Below are 14,777 nucleotides of genomic sequence, written 5' to 3' on the forward strand. Positions count from 1 at the left end.
AAGAGGAGAACAACATCTCCTACCATACAATGTCTCGTATGGAGCCATACCGATACTAGCCTGGTAGCTGTTATCATAAGCAAATTCAACTAACGGCATAAACTGAATCCAATTGCCTCCAAAATCAAGCACACAAGCACGAAGCATATCATCTAGTGTCTGTATTGTTCTTTCAGTCTGACCATCTGTCTGGGGATGGAAAGCAGTGTTAAAAGCTAATTATGTACCCATAGCCTCCTAAAAATTTTTCCAGAATCGTGAAGTAAACCTAGGATCTCGGTCCGAGACTATGGACACTGATACTTCATGAACACGAACTATCTTCTGAATATATATCTTTTCCAGTCTGTCCATGGAATAACCGATTTTAATAGGGATGAAATGAGTGATTTTCATCATACGATCTACAACCACCCAAATCGCATTCAATCCCTATCATACTGGTGGTAACCCCGTAATGAAATCCATCAAAACGTGGTCCCATTTCCATTCTGGAATGAACAGTGGCTGCAACTGTCCTACTGCTCTCTGGTACTCAGCTTTAACCTTCTGACACGTCAAGCATTGCTGAACAAACTCGGCTATCTCCGTCTTCATTCCACTCCACTAGAAATACTCTCGCAGGTCCCTATACATTTTAGTACTGCTAGGATGGACCGTGTATAGGAATCTGTAAGCCTCCTCCAGTATAGTTCTCTTGATCTCAGTATCTATAGGAACACATAGCCTAGTACAGAATCGCAGAGTTTCGTCATCTGATATGCTAAACTCCTCTCCCTAACCATCTCGCACACTAGCCATCAGCTCTGCCAACTCTGCATCATCGCCCTGAGCTGCTTTAATCCTCTCGTAAAGCTCGTAAAGCGTAGGATGAACCACTAGATTGGCAATGACAGCCTGCGTACCCTCCTCTATTAACTTTAAACGGAGCTTCTCCAAATCCATTAAAATTGAATGTGCAATCTCCATAGCTGCCAGTGCTGATCCCCTGACTTCCTACTCAAAGCATCTGCCACCACATTTGCTTTTCCTAGATGATAACTAATTGTGCATTCATAGTCTTTAATGAGTTCTAGCCATCTTTTTTGTCTCATATTTAGCTCTTTCTGGTTGAAGAAATATTTCAGGCTCTTGTGATTTGTGAAAATCTCGCACTTCCCACCATATAGGTAATGCCTCCAAATCTTAAGAGCATACACCACTGCAACAAGCTCTAAGACATGGACAGGATAATTCTTCTCATATTCTTTAAGTTGCTTAGACACATATGCAATAACCCTTCCGTGCTGCATCAACACGGATCCAAGACCCTTCAAAGAGGCATCACTGTATATTACAAAACCATCCTCCCCTGATGGAATAGCTAATACCAGAGCTAATACTAACCACCACTTTAACTCTTGAAACTCTGTTTGCAGTCATCAGTCCATTCAAATTTTACATTTTTCCTCGTAAGTCGTGTTAATGGACCTCATAGCTTGGAGAAACTATCCACAAAGCGCTGGTAATGACCTGCTAATCCTAGAAAACTCCTGACTTCCAGAACATTTCCCAGCCTTTCCCAACTCACCACAGCCTCTATCTTATTTGGAACAACTGATACTTTTGCTTTCTAAGATCACATAGCCGATAAAAGTAAACTACCTTAACCAAAACTCATATTTCTTGAATTTTTCATATAATTTCCTTTCCCTTAATACCTGCAACACCAATCTCAAATGATGCTCGTGCTCCTCAAAACTTCTTGAATAGACTAGTATATCATCGATGAACACAACTTCAAACTGATCTAAGTATTGATGGAATACCCGATTCATTAGATCCATAAATACTGCTGGTGTATTAGTAAACCCGAATGGCATCACTAAGAACTCGTAATGCCCATACCTGGTACAAAATGCGGTCTTCGAAATATCTTTTTCTTTAACTTTCACCTGATGGTAGCCTGACCGCAGGTCAATTTTAGAGTAAACCCGGGTCCCCTGGAGCTGATCAAATAAATCATTGATCCTAGGTAGAGGATATTTAATTTTTATGGTCAATTTATTTATTTCCCTATAATCGATGCATATCCTCATAGTTCCATCTTTCTTTTTCACAAATAGAACTGGCGCTCCCCAGGGCGACACACTGGGCATAATAAAACCCTTATCCAGTAATTCCTATAGTTGATCTTTCAGTTCTTTCAACTCGACTGGAGTCATACGATACGGTGCTTTAGATACTGGTGCAGATCCCGGTAACAAGTCTATAGTGAACTCAATCTCATGATCAGGCGGCAAACCAAGTAATTCTTCTGGAAATACATCTGGAAACTCTTTCACTACTGGTATATCAGCTTGTCTCAATGCTTCTTTTGGAAATTCTTTTATGTATGCAACATACCCCTGACAACCATCCTGTAGTAGTCTCATTACCTGAATAGCCGACACCAGTTGTGGTGAGGCATGCATGCGTGAACCCGTAAATCTAAATTCTGGTTCACCCGGGGGTCTAAAAATTACTTCTTTCTGATGGCAATCAATACTAAAATCATAAATAGCTAACCAATCCATACCCAGTATCACATCAAATCCTTGCATATCCAAGACCACAAGAAAGGCTAAAAGCACTATCTCCTGAATACTTACTGGAAAATTCCGAAGTACCCTTCTACATCTAACCACAGATCCTATCGGCGTACCCATAGAAAATTCTATATCTAATGGTTATGTCTCTATTCTAACTATTTTCACATATCCCATCTATATAAAAGAGTGGGTGGCACTTGTATCAAACAAAACAATAATTTTTTATGGTAAAACAGTAAGGGTACCTATGACCACGTTTCCAGCCGTCTCAGTGTCTCCCGGTGTCAATGCGTAAACCATTGCTGGCATGGTATTTCCCTGCTGTCCTCCATGGGGCACCTGGTATCCTCCCTGAAATGGCCTAAGAGCCGGTACATAACCTAGTGTAATATGATAGGATCGAGCCATATGATTGGATCTCTTGCAGCGGTAGCAAACATTTTCCACTAGTCGGCACTCACCAAGATGTCTCCGTCCGCATCTAGGACAAATGGCAGGAAGCTGTCCACCTTGAAATCCACCATGCTCTACCATCTGTCTCTAGCCTCCGCCAAATCTACCCCCTCTACAAGGGCCTCGACTAAGACCCGCCTGAAAAATCGAGGGCGCAGTCCTCTTTCTCTGACTCTACATCTCAGTCTCCCTAGGCAAACTTTCCTCTGCTATAATAACCCTGACAACCAACTCTGAGAATTCCTGGATCCTCAGTACTACCACCTGCCTGTAAATATCATGCTTCAAGTTTCTCTCAAACATTCTAGCCTTCTTTGCTTCATCTGGGACAATATAGGGGCAGAAATGCAATAGCTCAATAAATCTCGCAGCGTACTGCTGAACAGTCAACGACCCCTAAGACAGACTCAGAAACTCATGTACTCGAGCATCTCTGACTGAAGCAGGATAATATTTATCAAAGAACATATCCCTGAATCGGGCCCAAGCCATCTGCAGTGGTATTGCCCTCTGCTCCTCCAATAGTATGGTAGCTGACCACCATCTCTCGGCCTCCCATGTCAGCCTATATATAGCATATAAGACCCTCTACTCATCGGTGCAATGAAGTACTGTCAAAATCTTTTCTATCTCCTGCATCCAATTCTCAGCAACTGCAGGATCAGTCACTCTAGAAAAAGCTGGCGGATTCATTTTCATGAATTTCTCTATAATACATCCCTGAATTGGAGATGGACCTCCTTACTCTCTAGAGCTCCGTGCTATCTCAGCCATAACTTGTCAAGCAATACTACGAAGCACAGCATCTGAATCTCCACCTCCTACGCCAGAAGGACCTACTCCATCATCCCCGCTGGCGTGAGCACTACTGCCTCCTGGGTCCATCCTGCAAACATATAGAACACCATTTCCAGAATCCATTTTCCTACACATCAACTTTTCCCCTTAATCCTATCCCACAATCCAATCCTACAACCTACACACATGACTCATCAACAGTTTACTATGGTTTTCTGGAAATCGTCATCCTAGGAAAAATACAGAAACTACCACGAAATCCTATATCTAGATCACTGAATAAATCTTCAAATCTTTTCCCTATATTCTGGTATTTTTTTTCGCTGCACTCTAGAGTCTACAGAACCTAACAACCTAGGCTCTGATACCAAAATGTAACATCCTCAAAATTCTTATCATATATTTTTTTATCTACATCCATACCTAAGCAGCGGAAACACAAATCATATAACCATTTATATATATACTATACAATACTAGAATCTAGTATATACAAGCCATAACCATACAAAATAAACCCCTCTAGTATCATCTACCTCAAAAATACTAAAACTCTATCATAACTCACCCCTACAACTGAGGTAATCAAGTAAACTTCCTATCTGCGAGCCTAATCTGCTCGCCTAATTGTCTCACCTAAAAAATGGTAGAGTAATGGGGTGAGTCGACACTCGGTAAGTGAAAATATGTTATTACTAATGTGTGGTGACTGAGTTTTAAAATTATAATAATAGTATTTAAAAACTGCATAATCTGGCAATTCGTACAACACATGTATAATAACTTAAAACATTTGTATCATCTGAACTTTCTATCATTCATAGTGCTACATCATACTATATACAATAAAAGATGTAAAATTGTATACATATACATAACTGTGTTCTTTCCCTGGGACTCTGTATGTTATGATTTGACCCCTTATGACAGGGTTCTACGGCCCGTAGGCGAGATTTAACTTGGTCGGCCCTCCAGGTAAGTCACTATACTCTACACTACTTTAACCCGGCCAAACAACATACACTCTTAAGCTCGGTATTGGCTGCTACCTCATCAAACCGGCCCCCCTCAACCCAGCAAACTGGGGAGCTGCATACTCTCTGAGCATGGCTGACAGTACCCACACACTATCTGAGATATGTGGTTGCACTCTATCTATATCTAGCAACGGTACCGTGCTTTGTATTCTATATCTGTACTGTATCTGCCTGTAATCTTTCTACAGGGATCTGATACTATATATATATACATACCTCTTTATACTATTTTCATTATATTTCCAAAATAACCATAACACTATATTGCTGTACTGTAAATATTGTAATATCTGTGGCATCTTGATGCTATAACTGTGTAATCTGTTTGAACTTTCTTTCTATATAATCTATCTGTACTTTCTTTCTATATAATCTGTCTGTTTCCTTTCTGTATAATCTAAGTGTTATGGTATTTAGGAAAACATAACTTTCTATATACACTGCATATACTGTTCTGAATAAATATCTATATACTAATATATATATATTGTGATGACCCAAATATATATATATATATATATATGATTAAAGTACAATAATAATAAAATAATAAAAATGGTCATTAAGTTAATATCAATACAGAAGTGTTTTTCTGTAGGATCCTTGATTCCATGTTTGATGTCTAAGAAAGATCTTGTCTAAGCGAGTACTCAGAGACCATTGCGGCTCAGTCGCTCCCTAGAGGTCGGCCTGGTCAAAATGGAATTTCATAGGATAAACAGGATAGACACTGTTTGTACACGTAAATAAGTATATATACATAAAATAGTGTTTTGACAGACATAATTTGTAGAAATACATAATAAGATAATAATAATAATAATATAGGTATCCTATGCGGGGCCCACAAGACTGTGTGGGGCCCACATGAGTCCCGAAGCCGTATGGAGGTTTACACGAGTCTCGAAACTGTATAGGGCTCATAAAATTGTATGAGAATTATTGGAGTTACGTACGATCCATTTGAGTCTCGAAGTTGTGTGGGGCCCACAAGACCATGTGGGGCCCACATGAGTTTTTAAAATTTAAATTTAATTCTTGTTCAAAAATAAAATAAAATAAAATAAATACTAAAAGTAGTTTAAAATTAATAACAATGATAATAATGATTAAGAAAAATAATAAAATAATTGGTTAGGTAATGGATTAATTAATTAGGTAAGTAATTAATTAAAAATTTATTTAGTGGAAATGGTGGCAAGCACTCCCAAATGGCCTCCACTCAAGCTTAAAATTAATAACAATGATAATAATAATGTTAATAATGATTAAGAAAAATAATAAAATAATAAAATAATTAGTTAGGTAATGGATTAATTAATTAGGTAAGTAATTAATTAAAAATTTATTTAGTGGGAATGGTGGCAAGCACTCCCAAATAGCCTCCACTCAATCCATACCTTGCCCATTCTTTAATTTTTTTTAAAAAAAATTATAATTTCACCCATCTCCCCATATTTTCATAAATTTCATTTCTTCCCCAAAATTTTCCTATAAATAGGGAGCTCTCAACCTTCATTTTTCACAACAATTTTCCAAGGAAGAGAAGAAGTAGTGAGTGAAAGAATTTATGATGGAGAGAGAATTTTTGAATAAGTTCTCACTCACCCACTCTTTTCGATCTCATTTTTTAAAGATAGTTATTGTGTTCGTAACACGCGGTAAAAGAAGAAGGTAAGTAAATTTTGATTATGTTAGTTTTTTTTTATTTTAAATTCATACTCGAGTTTATTTTGTACGTAAATTTTAATTATGTTAATCAGTTCAACAAAATTTCCATGAGTTTATTTTTATGCATATTTAATTATACCAGTTCTATCTTTAATATACTTGCATCTATTTTTGGGTTAAGAAATGTTCTAATCCCCTCGGGTAAATTTTCAGCATTTCTTTCTATTCAAAAATAAAATTATATATATTTTTAATACAAAAATTGTGTGGCATGAGTTTATTTTTACGTTGCATTTTTTATGAAAATATGAGTAAAGATGAGATTTTTACGATATTATTTTAAATTGCATAAATTATAATAAGATGATTTTAAAACCCCTTATGGCAACGAAAGTTCAAAGTTATAGATGCTCGGTACCGCAACTTAAAGTTTATACGGATCAGAGTGCACCCACACTGTTTATAGAGTGGTTATTTATGCTAGTGGATTTCTCCTGAGTGCACACCTGGTTTCGGACCAGAACTTAATAAGGAAAATTTCACTTAAAGTTTAAGTACGTTGATTTAGTTTGGTCGGCCAGCCAGCTAAGTTCAGTCTTCGGACCGCACAACCCAATCATGGGGGTAAACATGACTTACGGCAAACAGGCCTAAGGGTGGTTTTTATAATATATGTTTATACATATTTAATTACGAGTACAAGTTACTGATGATTTGAAGGAAAAGTATAAGTTTACGTGAAAAGGATCATTCTAGTGCTTAAATGACGATCTAAGGAAAACGTATAAGGAAAAGTATATGTATGTTTATCATTAAATATTTTTACAGTTTTAAAGTTAAAAGTTTAATTTAACAATTATAATATATGATTATAAAAATTTACTGTTGAAATTGATGACAAAAGTTTTATGCAGAAATTTTTAAATTTATATTTATTCTAAAAGCAGTCTTGAAGTTATAGTATTAAATATTGTTTTACGAAATTCTTTAAAAGCTTATTTTAGTCACACGCTAATAATAATCTTATTTACTTACTGAGCGTCGTCTCACCCCAATCATATTTTATTTCAGATAACTCTGAAGGACATGTCAGAAATTAGGCTTAGCAAGCGTGCGGATGGGAATTAGAAAAATAAAGAATGATTAGGAATATTAGTATGATTTTAGATATTTATGTTTATGTAATTTTTCTTTTTTTTGAAATAAATGATTGTAATATGGATGATTAGTGCTCTAGTTTAATAAAAATTGAATTTATTTTGCTTTCGCTGTAAATTAGTAGTAAAAAGTTAATATCCCAGGCCCCTCGGGGTCGGGGTGTTACATATATATATATATATATATATATATATAACTGTCTACATAATCATTTGAAATAAATTGTATATGTATGTAAATTATGTCTGTATAAAATCTGCAATTATCTAACTATATCCGTATAACTTGAAATACTGAAAAATTACATAAAACTCCATATCAATATCATATACTCAGGCCACACATGCTTTAAAAATTCATATCCTGTATAATATCTGGTATACATGCATACATATATAAAATTTCTAATAACGTAAGTAAATCTCCTAGCATAGCATATTTCCCTTATCTTAACTCTGAAAAACCCCTATAAAATTATAACTCTATACTTGCAGGGTTCCTAACTCAATATCCTGAAAACAATATCCCTCAAAACAAAATATCAGTATTTTCTTACCTATAACATTTCTCATAACTATAAGGAAGGCTTAATTTGAACAAAATACCTTATCCTGGATTTGGGATGAATTTTAAATCAACTTTCTCCACGATCTGTTCCGGCAGACTTGCAGAGAACTTCGCCAAGAGCATTGTGGTGGCCTTGGATCTTCAATCCAACGAGAAATGGGGCCAAGATCAAAGAGAGTGGGAGTCCTAGGAGAGAGAGAGAGAGAGAGAGAGAGAGAGAGAGAGAGAGAGAGAGAGAGAGAAGGGTTCTACGTTCAAATTTGATAAAAATCCAAGTTTTTCACTATTTTATAGGACTTAATTCGTCAACGAGACACATCACCTCGTGGACGAGTCCTTCAATAATTTCGTCAACGAACTTCCTCCCTCGTCGACGAATTTCAGACTGTCCCAAAAACCCTTCTCGGTATCTTCTCATCGACGAAACTTGTCTTTGTCAACGAGGTCTCCTTATGCGCTCATCGACGAATTCCTTGCGTTCATCGATGAGGCCCTGTGTAAGAATCCCAGGTTGTTACAACCATTTTATGTGTTCATATCTCTCCCTTAAATTGTGCCAAGGACTAATGGATCCTTAATAGTAAAGTACTTAATTTTCATTTTTTCGTGTAAATGGTGTCGAAGGAAAATCACTGTCTTTGTACGATCCTACAAAGATGCTTGATTTCCTTCTTCAATTGTACTTCCAAGATTCATAGCATTAAGGTGAATCTCAGTATTAAGTACCCATGGTAGATAATTTCTTCTAGAAATATTAAGGGCAATGAATTCAAGTTTTGTAAGATTTGACATCATAAAGTCACTTTGAAAACAAATAAAAATTCAAAGTTAGGTAAATATTAAATGGAAATGTTATTTTCATATATATCCCAACATAAAATTATTTAAAGACACGTACTCAAGATAAGATATATAATTAACATATAAATATAGTTTGGCGAAAAACTAAAATTATATAGATAACAAATGTTAAAGGAAACAAGATTCTTACCTTATAATAATACCAACGAAACTTGTTATACCATTAAAGACTTGATCATACTGATAATGTATTGTAAATGAAATAAAAGAGGAATACAGAAAAATAAAATAAAATTTGGAACAATAGAAATTCAACAGTCTAGTTCTTCAGAAACTAGATATTACTAATTATCTTATTATCACATTTTGTTGTAAAGCATGTCTTTATATAGGTAAATACATTGACATCCTAAATATTAACCACATAATGAACCATTATGTGGGCATACCAAAGGTTGTAACCTATTATCTAGATAATCATCCACATAAATATACATGTTTTACAACAAGATGTCTTATTTTGTCATCAAAAAACTGTTCTTCACATTTAAAATAAAAAGGGCCCCTCTAAATTTGATTGAATAAAGGAAACCATATAAGATTTTAAGAATAATCGACAATTTCATGGACTTGAATAAATTTTAATCATTAATTTTACTTGATAATAATATATATCAAAATTAATCATATTTAGATTGGTTTGAATAAATTTTAAATTTTTTTCATTGATTCTATCCTCAGTATGTTTAAAAATCGTATTCCTAAATTCGAATGATTTTGAGTCATTTAAAAGAGTTTAAATTAGATAATTAATTTTTAATTTAAAATATTCAAAATTTAGATATATAATTTACTATGCAAAATATGGTATAATTACATAATCTAATCTAGTACAATAGTATCCCTCTTATTTTATTTTTTAATAATAGTTATAATTATAATAATAATTCAAACATCCATTTGTTTAATAATAACTTTTAATTTGCATTTTTTTGTTGGTATTGAGAATTCATTCATTACTATTTTATGCTAACTACAACACAGCTTATTTGTTAAACTTAACAATTAAAAATACAATAATTTTTTTAATTATGAAAAATATTTTTTATTTTTATTTTTTGAATTTTAAGCAATTACAAATTTACTATTTTTCTTTTTTTAGTATATATATAGAAAACGTAAAAATAGCAATAAATTTTTTAAAATTTTAAGCAAGTCACCATTACAACAATTGAGAAACGGCGGATCTGACGATCAGTCCTCCCAAGAAAAAGTTGGAAGGAAAAGTCGCCATAATCACCGGCGGCGCCAATGGCCTCGAGGCAACCGCCCGCCATTTCGCAGACTACAGGGCCCGCGCCGTGGTCATCGCCGACATCCAGGACGAGCAAGGCCGGCGCGTGGCCGAATCCATCGGTTCCCACTGCTGCAGCTACGTCCGCTGCGACGTCACCGACGAAGACCAGGTGAGGAGCGCGGTGGAACACGCGGTGCGCGAGTATGGCCAGCTCGACGTCATGTTCAGCAACGCCGGGATCGTGAGCGGATCGACGGACCAGGTCGTTCTGGACCTCGACTTGACGGCACTGGACCGCATCTACGCCGTGAACGCGAGGGGGTTGGCGTGGCGGGCAGCCGGGGAGGCGTGCGGCGGACGGACTACGTGATGTCGAAGCACTCGGTGACGGGGCTGGTGCGGTCGGCGAGCCGTCAGCTGGGGGCGCACGGGATTAGTGTGAACAGCGTGTCGCCGTACGCGGTGGCGACGCCGGGGCTATGCGCGGCGCAGACGATGGAGGCTCAGGAGGTGGAGAGGGTTTACGAGCCCTTCGCGACCCTGAAAGGGGGCGGTGTGCTGAAAGCAGGGAATGTGGCGGATGCGGTGGTGTTTCTTGCGAGCGATGAATCGGCGTTTGTCACCGGACATGACCTTGTCGTCGATGGTGGGTTTTACGGAATAGAATGCAGAACGGATTGACAGTGAAATGTGATGGAAAATGTCAATTTTCTTCCAAACAAGCAAATAAGAATTTATTACGACCGAGATTCGTGGAGTGTTTTTCGGATTTATTTTTTTTTTTAAATATAGTAAATAATACCTTAAAAAAATAATTCTCAAAATAACTCTAATATAATCTCGTTAATTAAAGTAGCGAAATTTGTCACGTATCATTTTGAGAATTATTTTCTTAAAAAAAATATTATTAAATATATATATTTTTAAAAATAAAACAAGAAATAAATTCTTTTATATAATAAATTCTTCTGTGTAATGAATTGGAAAATAAATTTTTTTAATATAATTTTTTTAAAAAAAATAATAAATCAGAAAATAAATCTTCTGCCTAATAAATTCTTCTATGTAATAAATCGGGAAATTAAAAAAAATTGAATTCTTTTACTTCTTATTTTTTGAACAATAAATTTTTGAAAAAAAGAAAATTCCTATTTAATTATATTTATTTTTTTCTATTTAATATATTTTTGAAATTTTTTTTCACTTAAAAGTATTATTTTGTTCACTAGATTTAAACACTCTTTTTAGAAAGATTTAGAAATGGGATAAGTGTAAAATATTTTTATTTAGTATATTTTATATCAATATAGAAAATGTATAAACGATACCTATTTCTTTATTTGGTTCATAAAAAAAATAAAATTTTTACATAAAATTCTCATGGGTTGCATGAAATTAAAATTTTCATATTTTGTGAATATTGTCATATGTGAGCATAAAGATAAGAGTCACATTTTTTAAAATTTTATATTCCTCAAAATATAAAAATTGTCATCATATATGACTTTCTAATCACCAATTAAATGTAAAAATATATATCATGAAAACTTAAAAAAAAAAAATTAAGGGACTATTTAGTTATGGAAAATATTTTTAATTTTTATTTTTAGCTTAAAAAAAATGTAAAAAGTAGCTAATTTTTCATCTTTTAGAAATTTTTTCTAAAATAAATTAATAGTATAAAAAATTTGACACTATTTTCTTGTAGAAATAGTTCTATTTTTATTTTTTTATTTTTTAAATAATTAAAAATGACGTTCTTTAATTTTTTAAATTCATATAGAAAATGTAACAAATATTTTTTATTATTTTTTAGATTTCTAACTCTTGTTTTGTTAATTAAGACTTGAGAGCATGCACTCATATATTAAATTTTGATTTGTGAATTCAACTCCAAAATTAATGATAAAAAATATTAACATATATAATTTAATTTTTTTTAAAAAAAATTACTTTAATAATTATTTAAAAATCTAAAAATTACAAATAAAAAATTATTTTGACTTTTTAAACAAAATATCTATTTTCTAACTATTTAATATGAATCTTAAAAGCTAGAAAATCAATTAAAATTTTTATAATTTTTAAAAAATAAAAAATAAAGATATTTTCCACAACTAAACCAGGATGGTGCTTGATAATTGGGACTATAGGAATTGAAATTGAAATAATTGATTCTCGTTCCCAATGTTTACTTATTGGAAATCTCATTCCAATTCCGTATACAAAATGAGATTTCTTCTTTTGTCTATATTTTGATTCCTACCTCCTACTCTGAAATCGAATCTTGATTCTTGAAAATGTAATATTTATTATAATATGACAATTTATATATAATATATATTACATAAATTTTAAAAATAATATTAATATTATGATATCATTATTAATATTTTTATAATATATAATAATATTATAACATATACAAATTTATAGAAAGAATTTATTTCCAGATTTATTATGCAGAAAATTTATTTCCCTATTTATCATTTTAAAAAATATATATTAAAAGAATTTATTTCCCTATTTATTATGCAGAATAATTTATTTCCTAATTTATCATTTTAAAAAATATATATATTAAATAATATTTTTTTTGAGAAAATAATTCTTAAAATGACACGTGACAAATCTCGCTATTTGAAGTAGCGAGATTATGTCAGGATTATTCCGAAAATTATTTTCCCAAGAAAGATATTATTTAATATATTAAAAAAAAGATAAATTAGGCAAAAAACCTCAAGATTCGTGGACATCCCACCGCACTTGCAGGATAAATCATGGATTGGTGGTGTTGTGTGGATGCTTAATTATGTCCACTTTTATAATTTATCAATTAAAATGTTCGATTATGAGGGGTTATGATGAATTAATTTGTAGATAAATGTCAAAAGCTAAACCTTGCAAGCAAATTTATAACAAAAGTTATATATGATCTAGTGCAATTTGTAAGAGTGTTCCTATAGTACTAAGGTAGGGTACTTCAGGACGAAAGATTTTTTCATCATCTTCTCGAGAACAAAAAAGATCATTTTTCACATTAAGCAAATGGACAACCATCAGGAAGTTTAATGGATAAGATTTTTCTATATAAAATTATTTCAAGATTTTTTTCTATATAAGATGATTGATGAATAAGAATTCCACTTGTTAAATATTCAACCTGAAAACTAAGGCAAAATTTTGTTTCCTAAGATCTTTCATCTCAAATTCTTTCATTAAGTAGTCAGTAGTCATTGAGATCTCTTCTTAAGTTCCTACTATATTTATGTCATCAACATAAATTGTCATTATAATAAATTCAAAATTTATCTTCTTAATGAAAACATAAGGATAGATAAGATTATTTTTATATCCAAATTTCAATAAATATTCACTTAGACGATTGTACCACATTCGTCCAGATTGCTTCAATTCATACAAGTAAGCTATTACTACATCCATGAGACGTATGTCAAGTCCTTTAGAAACCGTTAAACTAATCAAAAATCTAAAAGTAACTGCATCCATAATAGGGGAATAGGTCTCATTATAATCTATACTAGCCTTTGTGAGAAACTTTGTGCTACAAGACGCACCTTATATCTCACAATTTCATTCATTTCATTTATTTTACGTACAAAAACTAATTTATACCCAACAGGTTTGACATTCTCAGGTGTTTGGACTACTGGTTCAAATACCTTACGTTTGACAAATGAGTCTAGCTCGGCCTGTATTGCTTCTTTCCATTTTGGCCAATCATTTCGATATCAACATTCTTCTACAGTTTGAAGTTCGGGCTCATTATCATTAATAATTTTTGAAGCAATTGCATATGCAAACACAATTTCAACAACAACTTCATTTCTTCTCCACATATTTCCAAATTTAATTTTAATGAGATCTCGTAATTTTCCGATACTAGAAACACTTCTGGTATTACTTCCTTGGAAATATGAGATTGTTGATTTATATTTCTTTTAACCTCTTCTTGAGTGTTAATGACCTCTTTTGGAGTGTCACTTTCATTCATTTCCTTTTTCTTTCGAGGAACAGTGTCCTTTGCACCAATTGGTCTACCACGCTTCTGGCACATTTTAGATTCATTAGCTGTTATTCCCATTTGGTGTTCTTCAGGAACAATCAATCTGGCAGGAATATTTGTAGTTGAAATATGTGATTGAGTGACCCTTTTTGTAGTAACCGAAAAAAAAAAATAATAATAAAATTTAATTTAAAAAAAATATAATAATAAAATAATAAAATAAAATTAATTAATTAAATTAACAAGTAAAATGAATAGTATGATAAGGAAAATATATCTATATATATATATATATATATTGAAGCATGTATATATATATATGTGTGTGTGTATGTGTCTATATATATATATATATATAGATATATATAAGTAAGTTATTATGATATGTATTTAATATA

The 14,777-nt window shown here is 33.0% G+C and overlaps 1 pseudogene; it reads left to right on the top strand.

Annotated features, from left to right (window-relative positions):
- Window positions 1–1,464: 1,464 nt before the first annotated feature.
- Window positions 1,465–11,033, top strand: LOC131145794 ((+)-cis,trans-nepetalactol synthase NEPS2-like; annotated as a pseudogene).
- The last annotated feature ends 3,744 nt before the right edge of the window (window positions 11,034–14,777 follow it).

The sequence above is a fragment of the Malania oleifera genome, chromosome 13, assembly GCF_029873635.1.
Source record: "Malania oleifera isolate guangnan ecotype guangnan chromosome 13, ASM2987363v1, whole genome shotgun sequence".
NCBI lineage: Eukaryota > Viridiplantae > Streptophyta > Magnoliopsida > Santalales > Ximeniaceae > Malania > Malania oleifera.